At 39.4% G+C, this 19,277-nt stretch overlaps 1 long non-coding RNA gene across 1 annotated transcript; it reads right to left on the reverse strand.

The window, feature by feature from the left end:
* Positions 1-6,590: 6,590 nt before the first annotated feature.
* Positions 6,591-17,324, reverse strand: LOC141583643 (uncharacterized). The gene is made up of 3 exons (XR_012516402.1): positions 17,155-17,324; positions 9,310-9,444; positions 6,591-7,571 (listed from the first exon to the last, which is right to left on the reverse strand). It is a non-coding gene; the product is annotated as an uncharacterized LOC141583643 (long non-coding RNA).
* Between the last annotated feature and the right edge of the window lie 1,953 nt (positions 17,325-19,277).

Raw genomic sequence — 19,277 nt, forward strand, 5'->3', positions numbered from 1 at the left:
ACAGAAATTACCGATGAGCTTAGTAAAAACAAACCAAGCTAAAGCAGACAACCAAAACTCCTCTGGAAAACATTTTTTTTCAAGTTCTTAAAGGCATTTTTATATGCACTATTTCTTATGCTCTGAAGAAATTTATTTTATATAATCATTTAAGAGATTAAATAACTAGTATAATGAATAGAAAATTACTTTCCAATTATTTGGTTACATTTCTGTACAAGATCAAATGTAATTCACGGGAAAACGGAATCTGTCCAAATAAACCAAAGAATGACACAAATAAAAACTGTCCGAGAATTCTGAATTATTTCTGGAGAAACTGTTATGCCATTGTGTCACTATAACCACTGTTAGCATGAGTGGCAGAGAACGTATTTCCAAGGCAGTTTTAGTGGCAAAATAAGATCTGAACACAATTGCCTTAAATAACTTAAAATAATCACAAATTCCATAATTAGGAATCTACTTATGGATCAAGGCAGACGAGAGGCAGGAGTAGGTGGCAGCTCCAGTCAGAGCAGCATGTGGAGGCTTCCACTGTGAATTTTTGCTCCAGATTGACTCCAAGAACAAACCAGCAATACTGAGATGACTGACAGACCCTCTGAAGGAAACAGACTCTTTCCTCAGGACCCCAGAGACACCCCAAATACTATGAGAGACCCAGCTGTGGAAGTGGAAAACGTCCCCAGTGGAGAAGCTGAAGCTGAAAGAAGGAAACCCTCCGGCAAGTTTCCGAGCCTGATTCGTCATTCACCTGGAAACAGACTCAGGGATGCTGCAGGGGGCATCGTGGGAGTGAGACTGGCCCTTCAGGTTTCCTGGGAGCTGGGTGAGGCCTGTGACTGCCAGCTTTCCCCCACTTCCCTGACAACCTGCAAGATCCAGCAGAGGCAGCCATAATCCTAGGTACACAATGCCAGTGACCTGGGAGTCTCATCCCCACCCACCACAGCAACCACAGCAAGACCTGCCCAAGGAGAGTCTGAACTCACACACACCTGGCCCTGCCCTACATGACGGTCCTTCCCTACCTACCCTGGTAGGGAAAGACAAAGGGCATATAATCTTGGGAGAGAAACCCACCAATGGTTTCTCTCCACAATACCACAGCTGATGCTTTCTGGGATGTGCCACCTCCTGGCAGGAGGCCAATCAGCACAAACATAGACCTCTCAATCAACAAAGTTAAGAACCCTCATGGGTTTGCTGCACCCTACACCACCTCCTCCGGAACAGGCACTGGTATCCACAACTGAGAGATCCATAGATGGTTCACATCACAGGACTCTGTGCAAACGATCCCCAGTACCAGCCCAGAACCAGATAGACTCACTGGGTGGCTGGATCCAGAAGAGACAACAATCACTGCAGTCAGCTCACAGGAAGCCACATCCACAGGAGAACAGGGAGAACACTACACCACGGGAACACCCCATGGGACAAAAAATATCAGAACAGCCTTCAGCCCTAGACTTTGCCTCTAACACAGCCTAGCCCAATGAGAAAGAACCAGAAAACCAACCCTGGTAATATGGCAAAACAAGGCGTGTCAACACCCCACAAAAATCACACTAGTTCACCAGCAATGGATTCAACCCAAGAAGACATCCCTGATTCCCCTGAAAAAGAATTCAGGAGGTTAGTTAAGCTACTCAGGGAGGGTCCAGAGAAAGGCAAAGCCCTGTGGGGGTGGGAAAAAAAATCCAAAAAATGATACTAGAAGTGAATGGAGAAATATTAAAGGAAACAGACAGCTTCAAGAAAAAAAAAAATCCAAAATTCAGGAAAATTTGTTCATACTTTTAGAAATGTAAAATGCTCTGGAAAGTCTCAGCCATAGAATTGAACAAGTGGAAGAGAGAAATTCAGAGCTCAAAGATAAGGACTTTGAATTAACCCAACCCAACAAAGACAAAGAAAAAAGAATAAGAAATTATGAACAAAGCCTCCACAGATTATGGGATTATGTTAAATGACTAAACCTAAGAATAATTGGTATTCCTGAGAAAGAAGAAAATTCTAAAAGTTTGGAAAGCATATTTAGGGAAATAACTGAGGAAAACTTCCCTGGCCCAGATAGAGACCTAGGCATGTAAATACAAGAAGCATGAAGAAGACATGGGAAATTCATCACAGAAAGGTCTTTGCCTAGGCATATTGCCATCAAATTATCCAAAGTTAAGAGGAAAGAAAGACTCTTAAGAGCTGTGAGACAGAAGCACCAGGTAACCTGTAAAACCAAAGTCACCCGATTAAAAGCAGATTTACCTGCATAAACCCTACAAGCTAGAAGGGATTGGTGTCCTATCTTCAGCCTCCTCAAACAAAACAGTTAGCGGCCAAGAATTTTGCATCCAGTGAAACTAAGCATTATTTAAGAAGGAAAGATACAGTCATTTTCAGACAAACACACACTGACAGAATTGACCATTACCAAACCACCACTACAAGAACCGCTATAAAAGGAGCTCTAAATCTTGAAACAAAATCCTGGAATCACACGCAAACAGAATCTCTTTAACGCATAAATCACACAAAACCAATAAAACAAAATTACAAGGTAAAAAGCGAAAACAAAACAACACAGACTATGCAGGCAACAAAGAGCATGATGACTGCAATGATACCTCACATTTCAATACTAACATCGAATGTAAATGGCCCAAATGCTCCACTTAAAAGATGCGGAACTGCAAAATGGGTAAGAACTCACCAACCAACCATCTGCTGCCTTCAGGAGTCTTGCCTGACACATGAGGACTCACAGAAACTTAAAGTAAAAGGCTGGAAAAAGGCATTTCATACAAAAGGACACCAAACTGAGCAGGGATAATTGTTCTTAGATCAGACAAAACAAATTTTAAAGCAACAGCAGTTAAAACAGACAAAGAGAGATAGTACATAATGGTAAAAGGCCTTGTCCAACAGGAAAATACCACGATCCTAAACATATATGCGGCTAACACTGGAGTTCCCAAATTTATAAAACAATTACGAACGGTCCTAAGAAATAAGGTAGACAGCAACACCATAAGAGCGGGGGACTTCAATACTCCACTGACAGCACTAGACAGGTCATCAAGACAGAAAGTCAAGAAAGATACAATGGATTTAAACTATACCTTGGAATAAATAGACTTAACAGATATATACAGAACGCTTCATCCAACAACCACAGAATACACATTCTGTTCAACAATACATGGAACTTTCTCCAGTATAGACCATATGATAGGCCATAAAACGACCCTCAGGAAGTTTCAGACAACTGAAATTATATCAAGCACTCTATCATACCAACAGTGGAATCAAACTGGAAATAAACTCAAAGAGGAACCTTCAACACCACACAAATACATGGAAATTAAATAACCTGCTCCTGAAAGAGCACTGGGTCCCAAAGCAAATTGAGATAGAAATGTAAAAATTTGTCAAACTCAATGACATATTTAAATTACACAACCTATCAAAACCTCTGAGCTACAACTAAGGAGGTGCTAAGAAAAAACTGCATAGCCCTTAACACCTACGTCAAAAAGTCTGAAAGAGCACAAACAGACAATCTAAGGTCGTGCCTCAAGGAATGAGAGGAAAAACATAAACCAAACCCAAACCCAAACCCAGAAGAAAGGAAATAGCCAACACCAGACTAAATGTAATAGAAACAAACGAACAAAAATACAAAAGATAAATGAAACAAAAAGCTGGTTCTTTGAAAAGATAAATAAAGCTGGTAGACCATTAGCAGAATTACCCAAGAGAAGAGAGAAACATCCCAATAACCTCACTGAGAAGCACAACGGAAGATATCACAACTCACACCACTGAAATACTAAAGATCACTCAAGGCTATTACGAACACCTTGACAGAAATAAACTAGAAAAGCTAGAAGAGATGGATGAATTCCTGGAAAAATACAGCCCTCTTAGCTTCAATCAGAAAGAATTAGATGCCCCAAACAAACTAATAACAAGTAGCAAGACTGAAATGGTAATTTAAAAATTACCAACAATAAAAAGTTCAGAAGCAGATGGAATCACCACAGAATCCTACCAGATATTCAAAGAAGAATTGGCAGCAATCCTTTTGACACTATTCCACAAGACAGAGAAAGAAGGAACCCTCCTTAATCCGTTCTATGAAGCCAGCATCACCCTATTACCAAAGCCAGGAAAGGAGACAACTAAAAAGAAAACTACAGAGCAATGTCCTTGATAAAGATACATGCTAAAATTCTTAATAAAATACTTGCTAAGCAAATCAAACAACATATCAAACAGATAATCTACCATGATCAAGTGACTCATACCAGGGATGCAGGGATGGGGTAACATAAGCATGTCAATAAATGTGCTGTACCACATTAACAGAATTAAAGACAAATATTACATGATCATCTCAATAGATGCAGAAAAAGCATTTAACAAAATCCAGCATCATTTTCTGATTAAAACCTTCAGCAAAATCGGTACACAAGGGACATACCTTAATGTAATAAAGGCCATCTATGCCATACCCACAGCCAACAGAATACTGAATGGGGAAAAGTTGAAAGCATTCCTCCTGAGAATGGAAACAAGACACGGATGGCCACTCTCACCATTCCTCTTCCACATAGTACTGGAAATCCTAGCCAGGGCAATCAGACAAGTGAAAGAAATAAAGGGCATCCAAACAGATAAAGAGGAAGTCAAACTGTCTCTGTTTGCTAACAATATGATCATCTACCTTGAAAACCCAAAGGACTCCCCAGGAAAGCTCACAGAACTGATAAAATAATTTAGCAGATTTCCCAATACGAGATTAATGTACACAAATCAGCTCTTCTATACACCAACAGTGACAAAATGGAGAACCAAATCAAGAACTCAAACCCTTTCACCATTGCCGCCAAAAAAGAAAAAAAAAAGAAAAAAAAAATACTTAGGAATATATCTAACAAAAGGGTGGACAGACCTCTAGTAGGAAAACTACATAACACGGATGAAAGAAAACATAGATGACACAAAGAAATGAAAACACATCACATGGCCCTGGATGGGTAGAATCAATATTGTAAAAATGAGCATACTGCAATGTACAAATACATGCAATGTATAAACACGATGCAATTCCCATCAAAATTTTACCATCATTCTTCACAGAGTTAGAAAAATAGTTCTAAGGCCGGGCGTGGTGGCTCATGCCTGTAATCCGAGCATTTTGGAGGCCAAGGCGGGTGGATCACCTGAGGTCGGGAGTTCAAGAAAAGCAGTTCTAAAATTCATATGGAAACAAACAAGAGCCAACATAGCCAAAGCACGACTAAGTAAAAGGAACAAATCTGGAGCATCACACTTCCTGATTTCAAACTATAAGGCCATGGTCACCAAAACAGCATGGTACTGGTATAAAAACAGGCACATAGATTAATGGGAACAGAATAGAAAATCCAGAAATAAAACCAAATACTTACAGCCAACTGATCTTCAGTAAAGCAAGCAAAAACATCAAGTGGAGAAAGGACACCCTTTTCAACAAATGGTGCTGAGATAACTGGCCAGCCACATGTAGGAGAATAAAGCTGAATCCTCATCTCTCACCTTATACAAAAATCAACTCAGGACAGATTAAAGACTTAAACCTAAAACCTGAAACTATAAAAATTCCAGAAGATAACACTGGAAGAACCCTTTTAGGCATTGGCTTAGGCAAAGATTTTATGACTAAAAACCCAAAAGCAATTGCAATATAAACAAAGATAAATAGCTGAGAGATAACTAAAGAGCTTTTGCATGGCAAAAATAACAGTCAGCAGAATAAACAGTTAACTCACAGAGTGAGAGAAAATGTTCACAATATATACTTCTGACAAAGGACTCATATCCAGAATCTACAACAAACTCAAACAAATCAGTAAGAAAAAATCAATCAACCCCATCCAAAAGTGGGCTAAGACATGAATAGACAATTCTCCAAAGAAGACATACAAATGGCTAGCAAATAATTTAATAAATGCTCAACATCACTAATGATGTGGGAAATGTAAATCAAAACAACAATGCAATACCACCTTACTCCTGCAAGAATGGTCATAATCAAAGAATGTAAAAACAACAACAACAACAGTAGATGTTGGCATGGTTGTGGCAATTAGGGAACACTTCTACACTGCTAGAAGAAATATAAACTAGTATGGCCACTACGGAAAACAGGGCGGAGTTCCTTAAAGAACTAAAAGTAGAATTACCATTTGATCAAGCAATACCACTACTGGATATCTACTCAGAAAAAAAGTCATTATTTGAGAAAAGATACTTGCACATGCATGTTTATAGCAACACAATTCACAACTGCAAAATCATGGGACCAACCCAAATACCCATCAATATATGAGTGGATAAAGAAACTGGCATACATATACATGATGGAATACCACTCAGCCAAAAAAGGAATAAATTAGCAGCATTTGCCATAACCTAGATGAGATTGGTGACTTATTCTAAGTGAAGCCACTCAAGAATGGAAAACCAAATATTGTATGTTCTCACTGATATGCGGGAACTAAGCTATGAGAACACAAAGGCTTAAGAATGACACAGTGGACTTCGATGACTTGGTGGAGGGGGGGAGGCACAAGGGACAAAAGCAACAAATACAATGCCGTGTATACTGCTCAGGCGATGGGTGCACTAGGATCTCACACATTACTAAAGAATTTACTCATGTAACCAAATACCACCTGCACACCCCAATAACTTGTGGAAAATAAAATAAAATAACAAAGAATCTTTCTATGAAGTATTTGTTATGCACTAGGCATGGTTCTAAGAGGTTTACATATATTGATTTATTTAATATTCTCACCAACCACCCTCAGGGGACACTATTGTCAACCTCATTTTACAGATGAGGGAATGAGACGTAGAAAAGTTAAATTGCTTACTCAATGTTACACATAATATGTGGCAAAGACAAGATTTAAAGTAATTAATAATGTGACCGTATTTTAGGGGAAAGTTCAATTGACTTGAGGAAATAAATGTGAAATGCATCAGCATTTTCTTTGTGTTTCAGCAGATAATGCATTGTGCCTCACTGCCACTGATGAACCACGTAGGAAGCTAGGCGAGAACAAAGCCGTGATTAACCAGCAGTCTGCTGGTCAGGAGAAGGGTGAGAAGGTGCCAGTGGGGTCCTACCCATTCTCTATGAGCTTATCTAGGACTCTCCAATCTCTCTACTTTCTCATTCTGCCTAATACAAAATACATTACAAAACCTGTCTTCCTGAGACTAAAATAATTCACCCATGCTTGGTGTCCAGGGCCCACGTTAATCATGTCTGAAACTTGGTTTAACAAATGCACAATGAATCATCATCGCTTTCATCTCTTTAAACTATGACAGTCATTAAAACATACCTAACTTGACTTCAAGATGCGCAGGGTAGAGAATCAGAGGGTTGGATGGGCATGGGGAGCTGGGTGCAGGCTCAGTCTCATCTGGCCTTCACTTGCCTTCCTCTAAGCCAGATTGCCTGACGGGAGGAGCAGTGTAACATCTGCTTCCAGTGATGAAAATCCACCCTACCAACAGAATGGCCATACATTGAGAATAGGGAAGTACTGAGTTCTGAAACTCAGTACTTCATGAGTGAAGACTCATCCCAAACTCCTTCGATGTAAGTTTACTATCTATCTGTGGATGTTATCAGACTACATAATCTTGTAAATTTATTTAGACCATCTTTCAGTTATTTTGAGTGAGTTATGCTTTTTCAATTAGTTGATGGTTGTTTTTTTTAAAACTGGGAAGAAATGCAGATAACTGTTTTCTCACCATAAACTGAGCACATATGATGCTTCAAGCCATATAAATGTTTCATGGGTTTTGTGAACTGTACTGGTAGGAAGAGAATTCTGACATGTCACCTCATAATTCTTTGTGTAAAATCAACATGACAACAGCTTGAAATTGAAATCTAAGTTCAAACCTGATTAATAGTTTCATAAAATCTACAGTGGTAGTAAGTGATTGCAGGAAGGAAAAAATTATCTGGGTAGTTTTCAGCCATACTGATGTGTACAATGAATCTAGGGGTGATTAAATGTTAAGTGCATAAACAAATGAGCTAATATGTAAGTGGAATGTTGATAAATTATTGATCGATGGCCTAAATAGTACATACGACTTAGTTATATCACTGACTATCTAGATGATTCTGCTTTCCTGAATTGGTTTTTCTAGCTCCATTCTTTCCAAATCATCAGGAATGCTTGATTTACTACCTGGCTAACCAGGAGCTCACAGGTATCTTCTCATCCTTGAGCCAAGGGCCTTCACTCATCACTGTTTCTTTCCTTGATTATTACTTGCAAGTGATAAATGTACTTGCTTTTCATCATCTCTTCTTCCAATATATGCCCCATGATGAGAAGGACTCAGCCTGGCTTGTTATTCCCATAAGGACAAAGGCCAACTAAAAATAAGAAGCTCGACTCTATGTAAAGGACTGAATTGTGCCCCACACTAAATTTGCATGTGGAAGTCCTACCCTCCAGTGTGACTTTATTGGAAGAGAGGGCCTTTAAAGAGTTAATTAAGGTTAGATGAGATGACAAGGATTGGGCTTCAGTGTGATAAGACTGGTGTTCTTCTAAGAGGAGAAAGAGACACAAGAGATCTCTCTCCCTGTGCATGGGGAAAAGGCCACATGGGAGGGAGTGAAAAGGTAACTGTCTCCAAGATAGGAAGAGCAGTCTCACCAAAAGCCAACCCCACTGGCACCTTCGTCTTAGACTTTCGGCCTCAAGAACAGTGAGGAAATAAATATCTGTTGTTTAACTTACCCAATCTGTAGTATTTTGTTAGAAGCCTATAATTACTAACTGACTCATATATTCTCCATGTTAAAAATAAGAAAAGAAGCACCTTTTGCTTAGGGCGTTTATTTTAGAAAGCTTGTACATCTTTGTCATATTGAAATGTATGTAAATAGTCTTAAAAGATAACTTAGTCTCATTAATTTTAAGACCCAAAGATGCTGTTCTGAAAGCCTGGGAATCATCACTTTGAAAATTATCAAGGAAGATAACACCTCCATTTCTCAGGTTCAGTAGGAGGCTGGGAGGGTATGTTCCGCAGGTATCTTACTCCAAGTTGCAAGACAACCTCCTTTTATAAAGACATAAGAAGTTTATTTTTTTCTTTGGAAAAGCCAATTGTCTAACAGAGACGGTTACCCCAATTGCTAAGAACGTTTAAAATGAAAGGTGTGTGACAAATGGGACTGTAAAGTCCCCTTGAGGACAAGTTATTGCTTACCTTGAGAATTTGTATGTTAAAGGTTGTATCTGCTTTTTATATAAAAAGGTGAGAGTTGGTTTTTGGTTTTTTTTTTTCTGTCTTTGCAACTGCTGAGCTGATTTCCTGAGAAGTGCATCTCACTTTGGTTTCATGCTAAAAGAAATAAAGGTTATTCAATTAGAAAAAGAGGAAGTCAAATTGTCTCTATTTGCAGATGACATGATTGTATATTTAAAAGACCCCATTGTCTCAGCCCAAATCTCCTTAAGTTGATAAGCAACTTCAGCAAAGTCTCAGGATACAAAAACAATGTGCAAAAATTATGAGCATTCCTGTACATCAGCAACAGACACACAGAGAGCCAAATCATGAGTGACCTCCCATTCACAGTTGCTACAAAGAGAATAAAATACCTAGAAATACAACTAACAAAACATGTGAAGGACCTCTTCCAAAAGAAGGACAAACCACTGCTTAAGAAAATAAGAGAGGACAGAAACAGATATAAAAACATTTCATACGCATGGTCAGGAGGAATCGATATTGTGAAAATGACCATACTGCCCAAAATAATTTACATATTCAATGCTATCCCCATAAGCTACCAATGACTTTCTTCACAGAATTGGAAAACAAACACCTTAAGCTTTATACGGAACCAAAAGAGAACCTACATAGCCAAGACAATCCTAAGCACACAATTATGGAGACATCATACTACCTGACTTCAAACTGTACTACAAGACCACAGTAATAAAAACACCATGGTACTGGTACCAGTGTAGACCATACGGGACAGAACAGAGGCCTCGAAAGTAACACCACACAGCTACAACTGTCTGATCTTTGACAAACCTGACAAAAACAAGCCATGGGGAAAGGATACCCTAGGTAACAAATGGTGTTGGAAAACTGGCTAGCCACATGCAGAAAGCTGAAACTGGATCCCTTCCTTGCACCTTATATAAAAATCAACTCCGGATGGATTCAAGATTTAAAGATAAGACCTAACACCGTAAAAAACCTAGGCAGTACCATTCTGGACATAAGCATAGGCAAGGACTTCATGACTAAAACAGCAAAAGCAATGGCAACAGAAGCCAAAACAGACAAATGAGATCTAAACTTAAGAACTTCTGCACAGCAAAAGAAATTAGCATTAGAGTGAACTGGCAACCAAAAGAATGGGCAAAAAATTTTGTGACAGAGATGAAGAGACACTTTTCAAAAGAAGACATTCATGCAGCCAACAAACATGAAAAAAAAAGCTCATCATCACTGATAACTAGAGAAATGCATATCAAAACCACTTTGAGGTACCATCTCATGCCAATTAGAATGGCAATCATTAAAAAATCTGGAGACAACAGATGTTGGAGACAATGTGGAGAAACAGGAATGCTTTTACACTGCTGTTGAGAGTGTAAATTGTTCAACCATTGTGGAAGACAGTGTGGTGATTCCTTCAGGATCTAGAAATAGAAATATTGTTGGACCCAGGAATCCCATTATTAGATATGTACCCAAGGGATTATAACACTTTCAATTATAAAGACACGTGTACACATATGTTTATTGTGGCACTGTTTACCATAGCAAGGACTCTGAACTAACCCAAATGCCCATCATAGATAGACTGGACAAGGAAAATATGTCACACATACACCATGGAATACTGTGCAGCCATAAAAAATAACTTCATGTCCTTTGCTGGAACATGGATGAAGCTGAAAATCATCATTCTCAGCAAACTGACACAAGAACAGAAAACCCAACATTGCATGTTCTCACTCATAAGTGGGTGCTGAATAATGAGAACACACAGACACAACTAGGGGAACATCACACACTGGGGCCCAGGGGCTGAGGGGCTAGGGGAGGAATAGCAGGGTGTGGGCGAATTGGGGAGGGATAGCATTAGGAGAAATACCTAATGTAGATGACGGGGCAATGGATGAAGTAACAACCACCATGGCATGTGTATACCTATTGAACAAGCCTACATGATCTCCACATGTATTGCAGAACTTAAAACATAATATTTTTTTCTAAAATATAAGTGGATGGTGAACAATGAGACCACATGGACACAGGGAGGGGAACATCACACACTGGGGCTTGTGGGTGGTGGGGGAGGGGTGGGGAGGAACAGGCAGGGGTGGGGGGATTGGGAAGGGATAACACGAGAAATACCTAGTGTAGTTGATGGGAGGATCAGATGCAGCAAAGCACCAAGACGTGTGGATACCTATGTAACAAAATGCACGTTCTGCACATGTACCCCGGAAATTAAAGTGTAATAATAGTATTTCTTTCTCTTCTACCTTCGTGGAGAAGTTTTCTTGGTTGGGGGGAGATTTCGTTTTCAATTATGTGTCTCTAACACCTCCCAGTCTCAGTGAGAATGTTAAACATATATACATATATACATATATATGCATATGTATATGTATATATATATATTTATATATATGTATATAAACATCTTCTAAATTAATACTTTATCTCTTCATCTGTATTAGTCCAATTTGCATTGCTGTAATAAAGGGATACCTGAGGCTGGGTAATTTATAGGGAAATAAGGGTGATTAGACTCATGGTTGTGCAGACTGTCCAAGGAGCATGGCACCAGCATCTGCTTCTTGTGAGACCTCAGGGAGCTTACAACCATGGCAGAAGGCAAAGGGGAGCTGGCATCTAACATAGTGAGAGAGGAAGCAAGAGAGAGACGGGGGCAGTATCACACTTTAACAACCAGATCTCAGTGAGTGAAGAGAGCAGGAATTCAGCCATTACTGTGAGGAGGGAACCAAGCCATTCAGGAAGGATCTGCCCGATGAGCCAACACCTCCCTCCCAGCAGGCCCTACCTCCAACACTGGGGATCACATTTCAACATGAGACTTGAAGGGCCCAAACATTCAAACGATATCACCATCTCTGTTACTACTGTATCTACACAGGTAATGAGGGGTTCTGTTAGACTTCATTACATCTTAATTCTGCTGCCCATATCAGATAAACAATGGTAGGCTGGTAATGAGGAATCAGAAGTAGAGGCCAAAAGTGGTTTTACTCAGATGGCCATAGCATCATTTTAAATGTTTGGAAAAATTAGATTTCTTGGGTTAGTGCACTGATTAGTGGAAAATGCCCTGTGCTTGCAGTTGGAAGAATGTGGATCTGAACTCCGTTCCACCACTGACTCTCTCTGTGAGTCTTACCAGTCTCCTAATTTCACCCTGAAGCCCAATCTCCTCATCTGAAAACATCTCTTGTTTCTTCTAGGGTCACTGAGAGACCAGATGAAATATTACAGGTGTGCTTTGCGTGATGAACACTTGTACCCTAGTGTTTTCTTAGTATTCACTAACCTTGCCATCTAAAGGGACTGACATTTACCAGCTAGTTTCCAAAGGGGCTTACTCCTAAAGGAAAGGAGAACTGATCTTTCCATTTCCAGTTCATCTGTCCATTCTTCTACTCCTTTAAACTTCTTCATAAAGACTTTCTTGCCTTTCAGCATTATATTCTATCTTTAATAACATAGGACATGGTGCTCACAGTTTTGCACATTTAATTTGTTCTGCATTGGGGGTTATGGTTCCTAAGGGAGATGCCCTATCAAGTTACCCTGTCTTTTCAGCTCAAGAATTCAAGGTGTTTATAAACTGAGGAAATACAATGACTTCAAGTGGAAAATAAAATGAAGAATAACTGCATACTACAAGATAGCAGTGCAATTTAGAGCTAGAACAGGCCTAGTGTGTTCTAAATCTAGCATAAACACATTTTATGTTATAAATATGGATTTTAAGTAAAAAACCAAGCTTTCTGTTGTGATTTATTTATTTAGGTTTCTCTCTAATTTGGTTGAGGTCTCTCTTTAAAGGAGGCCAGAAGCCAGCCCATCTCCAGGAGAGCCCTGGCCAGGAGGAAAGGAAGGCTCTGGGGTGTCAGTCAGGTAAGGCACAAGGAGGAGGCAACACCAAAACACAGGAACAGAAGAAATCTCTAACTTACACATCCTGGAGAAGGTCGGGGAGCGTCTGGAGGACGAGGGGCAGTCTGAAGGCCGTGAGGAACCAGAGAGCAGAGGGAGGGCCTGAAGCTTTCTTCTCGGGCTTTCCCGTGAGGGTGTGGCTTTGCTGATTTAAGAGAACACGTGGAGCTGGGCTTATTTACAGGGCTCTGGTGTCGACCATTAGGTTTTATCATGACCAGCAGCTGTGTGATGGGTGGGTTCTGACTCAGCGGGATGGGCCGCATCACGACCACTCAGGGAGGGGGAGGGTTACCCAGATCGGAGGGGATACAGTGAGACTGGGCTTCAGACAACTTAGGTCAGGTCTGAAAATGGATGCTGAGGCAGCAACTATTAAACACATTTATGGCAGCTTTCCCCGAAACCTGGCTTTTAAATCATTTATATTACACATGAACAAAAACTAAACTGAAAATATTTGGAAATAACCCCTTTGGTTTGCACTAATAAGCGGGAATCAAGTTTCTAGGTTGTCCTGTTTTAAGTCAAATGACAATGTTATTTAAGTTCTCCTATTCGTAGGTTCTCCTATTATAAGTAAAATGACAATGTCATTTCATCTTAAAGCTAAGATACGAAAATAGAGAGGGAAATATGTAGCCCTTTACCTGAGGTGTCAAAGTGTTTCTGTTCATAAAGGCCGTTTTAAGTTTTAGTTTCAGATTGATCTTGTTACTTTAGTGCAGTCTAGGTGAAAATATTCTTTTGAGGCTGTAAGACACATGTTCCCATTTGGAAAAAAGATATTTCATTGACCATATATGTTTCTACTATGACTGTCGAGTGTTTCTTTTATCTAGAGGTTTATATTGCTAAAGAAGTTGCCTATGGTTACAGTTTGCAGCCAACAAGTTACCCTGAATTAGCACAGGTGGCTCTTGCTATAGGAATGCTGTGGCGTGAGGCTTAACCATAGTTCTCATATTGTGGTTCCCGAACCAGCAGCATCAGTTGTGTCTGAGAACTTATTATAAATGCAGATTCTCAGACCCCACCCAGACCTACTGAATAAGAGACTCTGAGTGGAAACCAGCAATCTGTGGCCCAACATGCCCTACAGGTGATTCTGGACTGCACTAGAGAGCCATCAATTTAATGTTACAGAAACCCCTTTAGGGTTTCTGTAGCACATTGCTTCAGTAATATAAATGTTGACTTTATTTTACTTAATGGCATATGTGATATAAATGGTATATTAATGTCATATAAATGACTATAAATGGTAGCACATTACTTAAATAATATAAATGGTCAACATTTTAAAATTCTTTTAGCTGGTACTGAAAACCACCATCCTGTTTAACAAGGGTTCAGCCTAACAACAGTGGTGGTCATCACAATTCACAGTTTTGGCCAGTTGGTCCTGTTCATAGACACAGTCAGTGATTCACCCAGAGGACTCACAATGAGTTGCAAACACGTCCCTTCTGCAGAGCTCAGACCGGGATGCCTTTTGAGGTGCTAACTGGCAAAATAAGTTAAATGTCGTTGCGATTTACCCTGCCCTCATCTTCACCCTCATTCTGGGTCTTTGCTTTCCTTGAAACAGTCGCTTTCTCTGTGACCTTATTTATCCTCTCTCACTGTGTGCCCTTCCTCAAACTTGCAGAGAATCCACAAGATTCAGTAATCACCTTCTGAAGGTAGTTTCAGAACTGACTGCTCTCTTAGCTATATCTCTATCTTAGTAAACACAGTCACTTACATGTCCTCCTGTTAACATCAGCACAAATAAATAAAACTGAATGTGTGCCTCACATCAGCTTCCTATCTGAGCGTCCACATTTTTGTCAGTGGGAGGTTGCACAGATCTACAAGTTACCCTGATTCCCCTTTCTCCTTTGCTGGCTTGACCCTGGAATGAGCTATAGATTTTCATAATATATATCATATTTATCCATTTCTCCATTACTGTATTTAGAATGTAAACACCGGAAATGGGAAACTGTTTTCCAAAAGGCCTTCTTCTGTCCCTTTCTTATTCCCTCCCTCTCTTTCTTCCCTTTCTCTTAATTCCGTCCTTTTTTCCTTCTCTCCTCCTTTCTTTCCTCCCCTTCCTTCCACAAACAGATGGCAAAAGAAATGATTTAGCTCCTCTCCTTCTAGGCGTCCCACTGACTAAGAGCAGCCTTTGCATTCTTGAGCCTCAAAGTTCTCCACGTTCTGCTGACAATCTACTTCTTTCATCTCCCCTCCATCCACTTCCTGTATTGACTCTTATTGGGTCTCAAACTCAGACACACCGAAAAGCCTGATTGAAAGAGATATTTGAGACCAAATCCTAGGGTTTCTGACACAGTAGTTTCATGGTAAATCCCAAGATTTAACATTTCTGAAAAGTTTTCATGTGCTACAGATAGAATGTGGGTATCTCCCACAAATTCATATGTCCAAGTCCTAACCCCACAGTGTGTCTGTATTTAGAGATGGGGTCTCTAAGGAAGTCAGTCAAGTTAAATGAAGTCATAGGGTTGGGCCCTGGCCTGATGAGATTAGTGTCCTTATAAAATAAGGTGTTCTTATAAAATAAAACACCAGAAAAAGGAAAGGAAAGGAAAGGAGAAAGGAAACGAAAGGAAAGAAGAAAGAAAATGAAAGGAAAGGAAAGGAAAGCAAAATCAGATGTGGGTGTAATGCACACTAGCATGAGCAGGGGTGCGGTGTTGGTGGCGGATAAGATAATCAGGGAAGCCTTCTCTGTGAATGTGATAGAAGTGAGGGATGAGCCCTGGGAACTAATTTGAAGTTTCTTCAAATGGTTGCAAGTAGATTTACCGTATGACTCAGTGATTCCATTGCTAGCTATATGCCCCAAAGACCTGAAAACAGGTGTTCAAACAAAAACTTGTATGCTCTTTAAATGTGTCAAGATCATAAATATGCAGGAAAGTCTTGGAAACAGTGTCAGGAAAACTGGATCAGAATGAAAAAACATATTTTACTCCCAAGCGGGGCAAGAGGTAAAAGGTAAATGAGTTTGTGAACTGAATTACCATGTAGGAACCATGCTGATTTCTTGATCTAGGGGTTATGCGGTGGTAACCTAGGAGAGTTTCCACACTTTGGATAAAATATACCGGAGTATTTTGTGGGATGTTGTAAATCTGGCACAGCAATAACTGGTGGGGACTCTAAGAAAAGAAACAGGTTATATTTTGCACTGCTACTGGAAGTTTCCTAGAAGTATGACATTATTAAAAAGTAAATTACTTTTTAAAACAACCATATCAATACTATGCCAGAAAAGCAGAGACGTCACCAAAATCCACTACAGAGGCTACTCTTCATCCAAAGCTGTGAACCCTTATAAAAGCCTCAATGTCAACCAACTCCACTTAGTAGATATTATTATACTTACTAGTATTAGAGGCTGCTGTGTGGACACATTAGTTTTACTGCACAGTGTGGATATTAGTGTTAGGGCATAGTGTACATATTATATTGGTGTTGTAGAACAGTGCAGATATTACATTAACATCAGGGAACCATACGGATAGTATTACATTAGCATTGGAAGCAACAGTGTGGATGTCAGATTAGCGTTAGAATATTATATTGGTGTGGATATTATGTTGGTGTTAGGGTACGGTATGGATATCATAGTAATGTTAGGGCACGGTGTGATTATTATATTAGAGGCCACTGTGAGAACATATCTTAGCAGCCACTGTGTCTGGATATTGACAATGATATCAGGATGTAGTCGTAATGATGGGATTTGGGGATTTCATTTTTCTAGATGAATTTCTTCCTTTGCTGAGTACTCTAAAGACTCTCTTCTCTGCACTCAAGGCCGTGGAAAGGAAGCTTTTTACTCACCAATGAACAAGACTTAGTTGACACCACCGTCGTGCTGCCCCGAGGAAGTCTTCGGGCACCTCAGAGGGAAGTTGGTCAGGGGTGGGTTCGTGCGCCCTCTGGTGGCACCAGAGCTCAGCACAGATACTCTTGCTCAGTTTCTCAGCAGACGTGCACCCCCGCCTGGCTGTCCTGAAATACCTATAAAATTCAATATTGAGTTTACTCAATGTAATAATTTTAGAAATTCAAACCAAAATGAAGCCCACTGTAGCCATTCCTTCCCAAAGACGGTGATGGAAGACTTTGGAAGCCATGTAGAATCAAATGAATATATACACAAATTAAGAAAAACAAAAACCTACTCAAAATAGTCCAGAGACTGTAATTTTAAATGCAAAACTATAAAAAATCTAAAAGAAAATCTATATGACGTTGAGTTTGGTGTTGACTTGTAACACAAAACATCAAATGCCAATTCATGAAAATATTGATAATGGACTTCATAAAACTAAGTATTCTACTGTGCAAAACTGTATGCAGAGAACAAAAAGAAAAGAGAGATGCGAGAAGATAATGACAAAACACATACGTGATTTTAAAACTGGGTAAATATCTGAACAGATACCTAACCGAAGCAAATATACTGATAGCAGGCAGGACATGGTGGCTCATGCCTGTCACCCCACATCTTTCGAAGGCTTAGACGGGTAAATATTCTGAGGTCAGAGTTCCAGACCAGCCTGGCCAACATGGCGAAACCCGTCTCTACTAAAAATACAAAAAATTAGCCACGTGTGCTGGTGGGCACCTGTAATCCCAGCTGCTTGGGAGGCTGAAGCAGGAGAATCGCTTAAACATGGGAGGTGGAGGGTGCAATGAGCCAGTATCGTGTCATTGCACTCCAACCTGGGTTACAGAGCAAGAAAGACTCCATCTCAAAAATATATATATGTATATATATATATATATATATATATATATATATATATACTGTTAACAACACATCTCATACATGTTGATATGTTTATACGAGGGGAAACTAGTTCGGGTCTACACAGGAAATCTGCATTTTCCTCCCAATTTCGGTGTGATTCTAAAACTAATTTAAAATAAAACCTTTATTTAAAAATTGTAATTTTTAAAAATATCTCCTTACTTATTTGTACTAATAAGAAGCAGTAATTGACACTACTCCTACTTTTCAAAACAAGGGCATTCATGATGCTGCAAAGTAATTTATGCAAACATATGTAATTTCAAAGAAATGCCTATTTTACAAGATTTATGTTAAAATAACACATCCATGTAAACATATTTATCATATATTTTTTCTTGTGGTGTGGTTCACTTTCTAGGAAATCTGGTCACCTTAGAACCAAGGAAAGACTTCAGATTTTGGACACTATTTCAATTTACAGCAGGACGTTTTCAAAAGTATAACTTAAAAAAAATTAAAATAGCAATTGATAGTGACTGAATCACTTATTATAATGAATGCCTGTCTTTGTTTTGTTTCCCAGCATTCCTTTTAGCTACAATACAACAAAAGCAAATATTTGCCACTGGAAAAAAATATTCAAAGAAAGACTGTAAAGGGAATTTGTGAGCACAATTATTCAATGTTTCATGATGATGCTTTCTAATACTGAAAAGTTAAAAGGGTTACTCAAAGTTATCCCCCCAAAGATGCTTTGAAGTAATCGATGAAACTAGAGAAACAAAAGTGGCAGGACAATCAATGCGACTTTAGATGTCACTGTGTCTCGTGAGAAAAAGTAATTTACCTTTAGAGGATTGCTAAGAATGACTGGAAACCCAGACTCTGGAATGCATCTAAATTTAGTTGTCAATATCACTAGCAATGAAGGTGATAAAAAGGGATCTGTGTTTTATTTCCGTAATACAATACCAATGCAGTATTTAACGCTCCAAGGAAAATAAGTTATACCTGAAATACAGTTGACAATATCAGAATCAAAATAAGCTTCCTGACCAGGCACGGTGGCTCATGACTATAATCCCAACACTTTGAGGGGCCAAAGTAGGTGGATAATCTGAGGTAGGGAGATCGAGACCCGCCTGACAAACACGGAGAAACCCCATCTCTACTAAAAATACAAAAATTACCCAGGCTTGGTGGT

This window comes from Saimiri boliviensis, chromosome 2 (genome assembly GCF_048565385.1).
Source record: "Saimiri boliviensis isolate mSaiBol1 chromosome 2, mSaiBol1.pri, whole genome shotgun sequence".
Taxonomy (NCBI): domain Eukaryota; kingdom Metazoa; phylum Chordata; class Mammalia; order Primates; family Cebidae; genus Saimiri; species Saimiri boliviensis.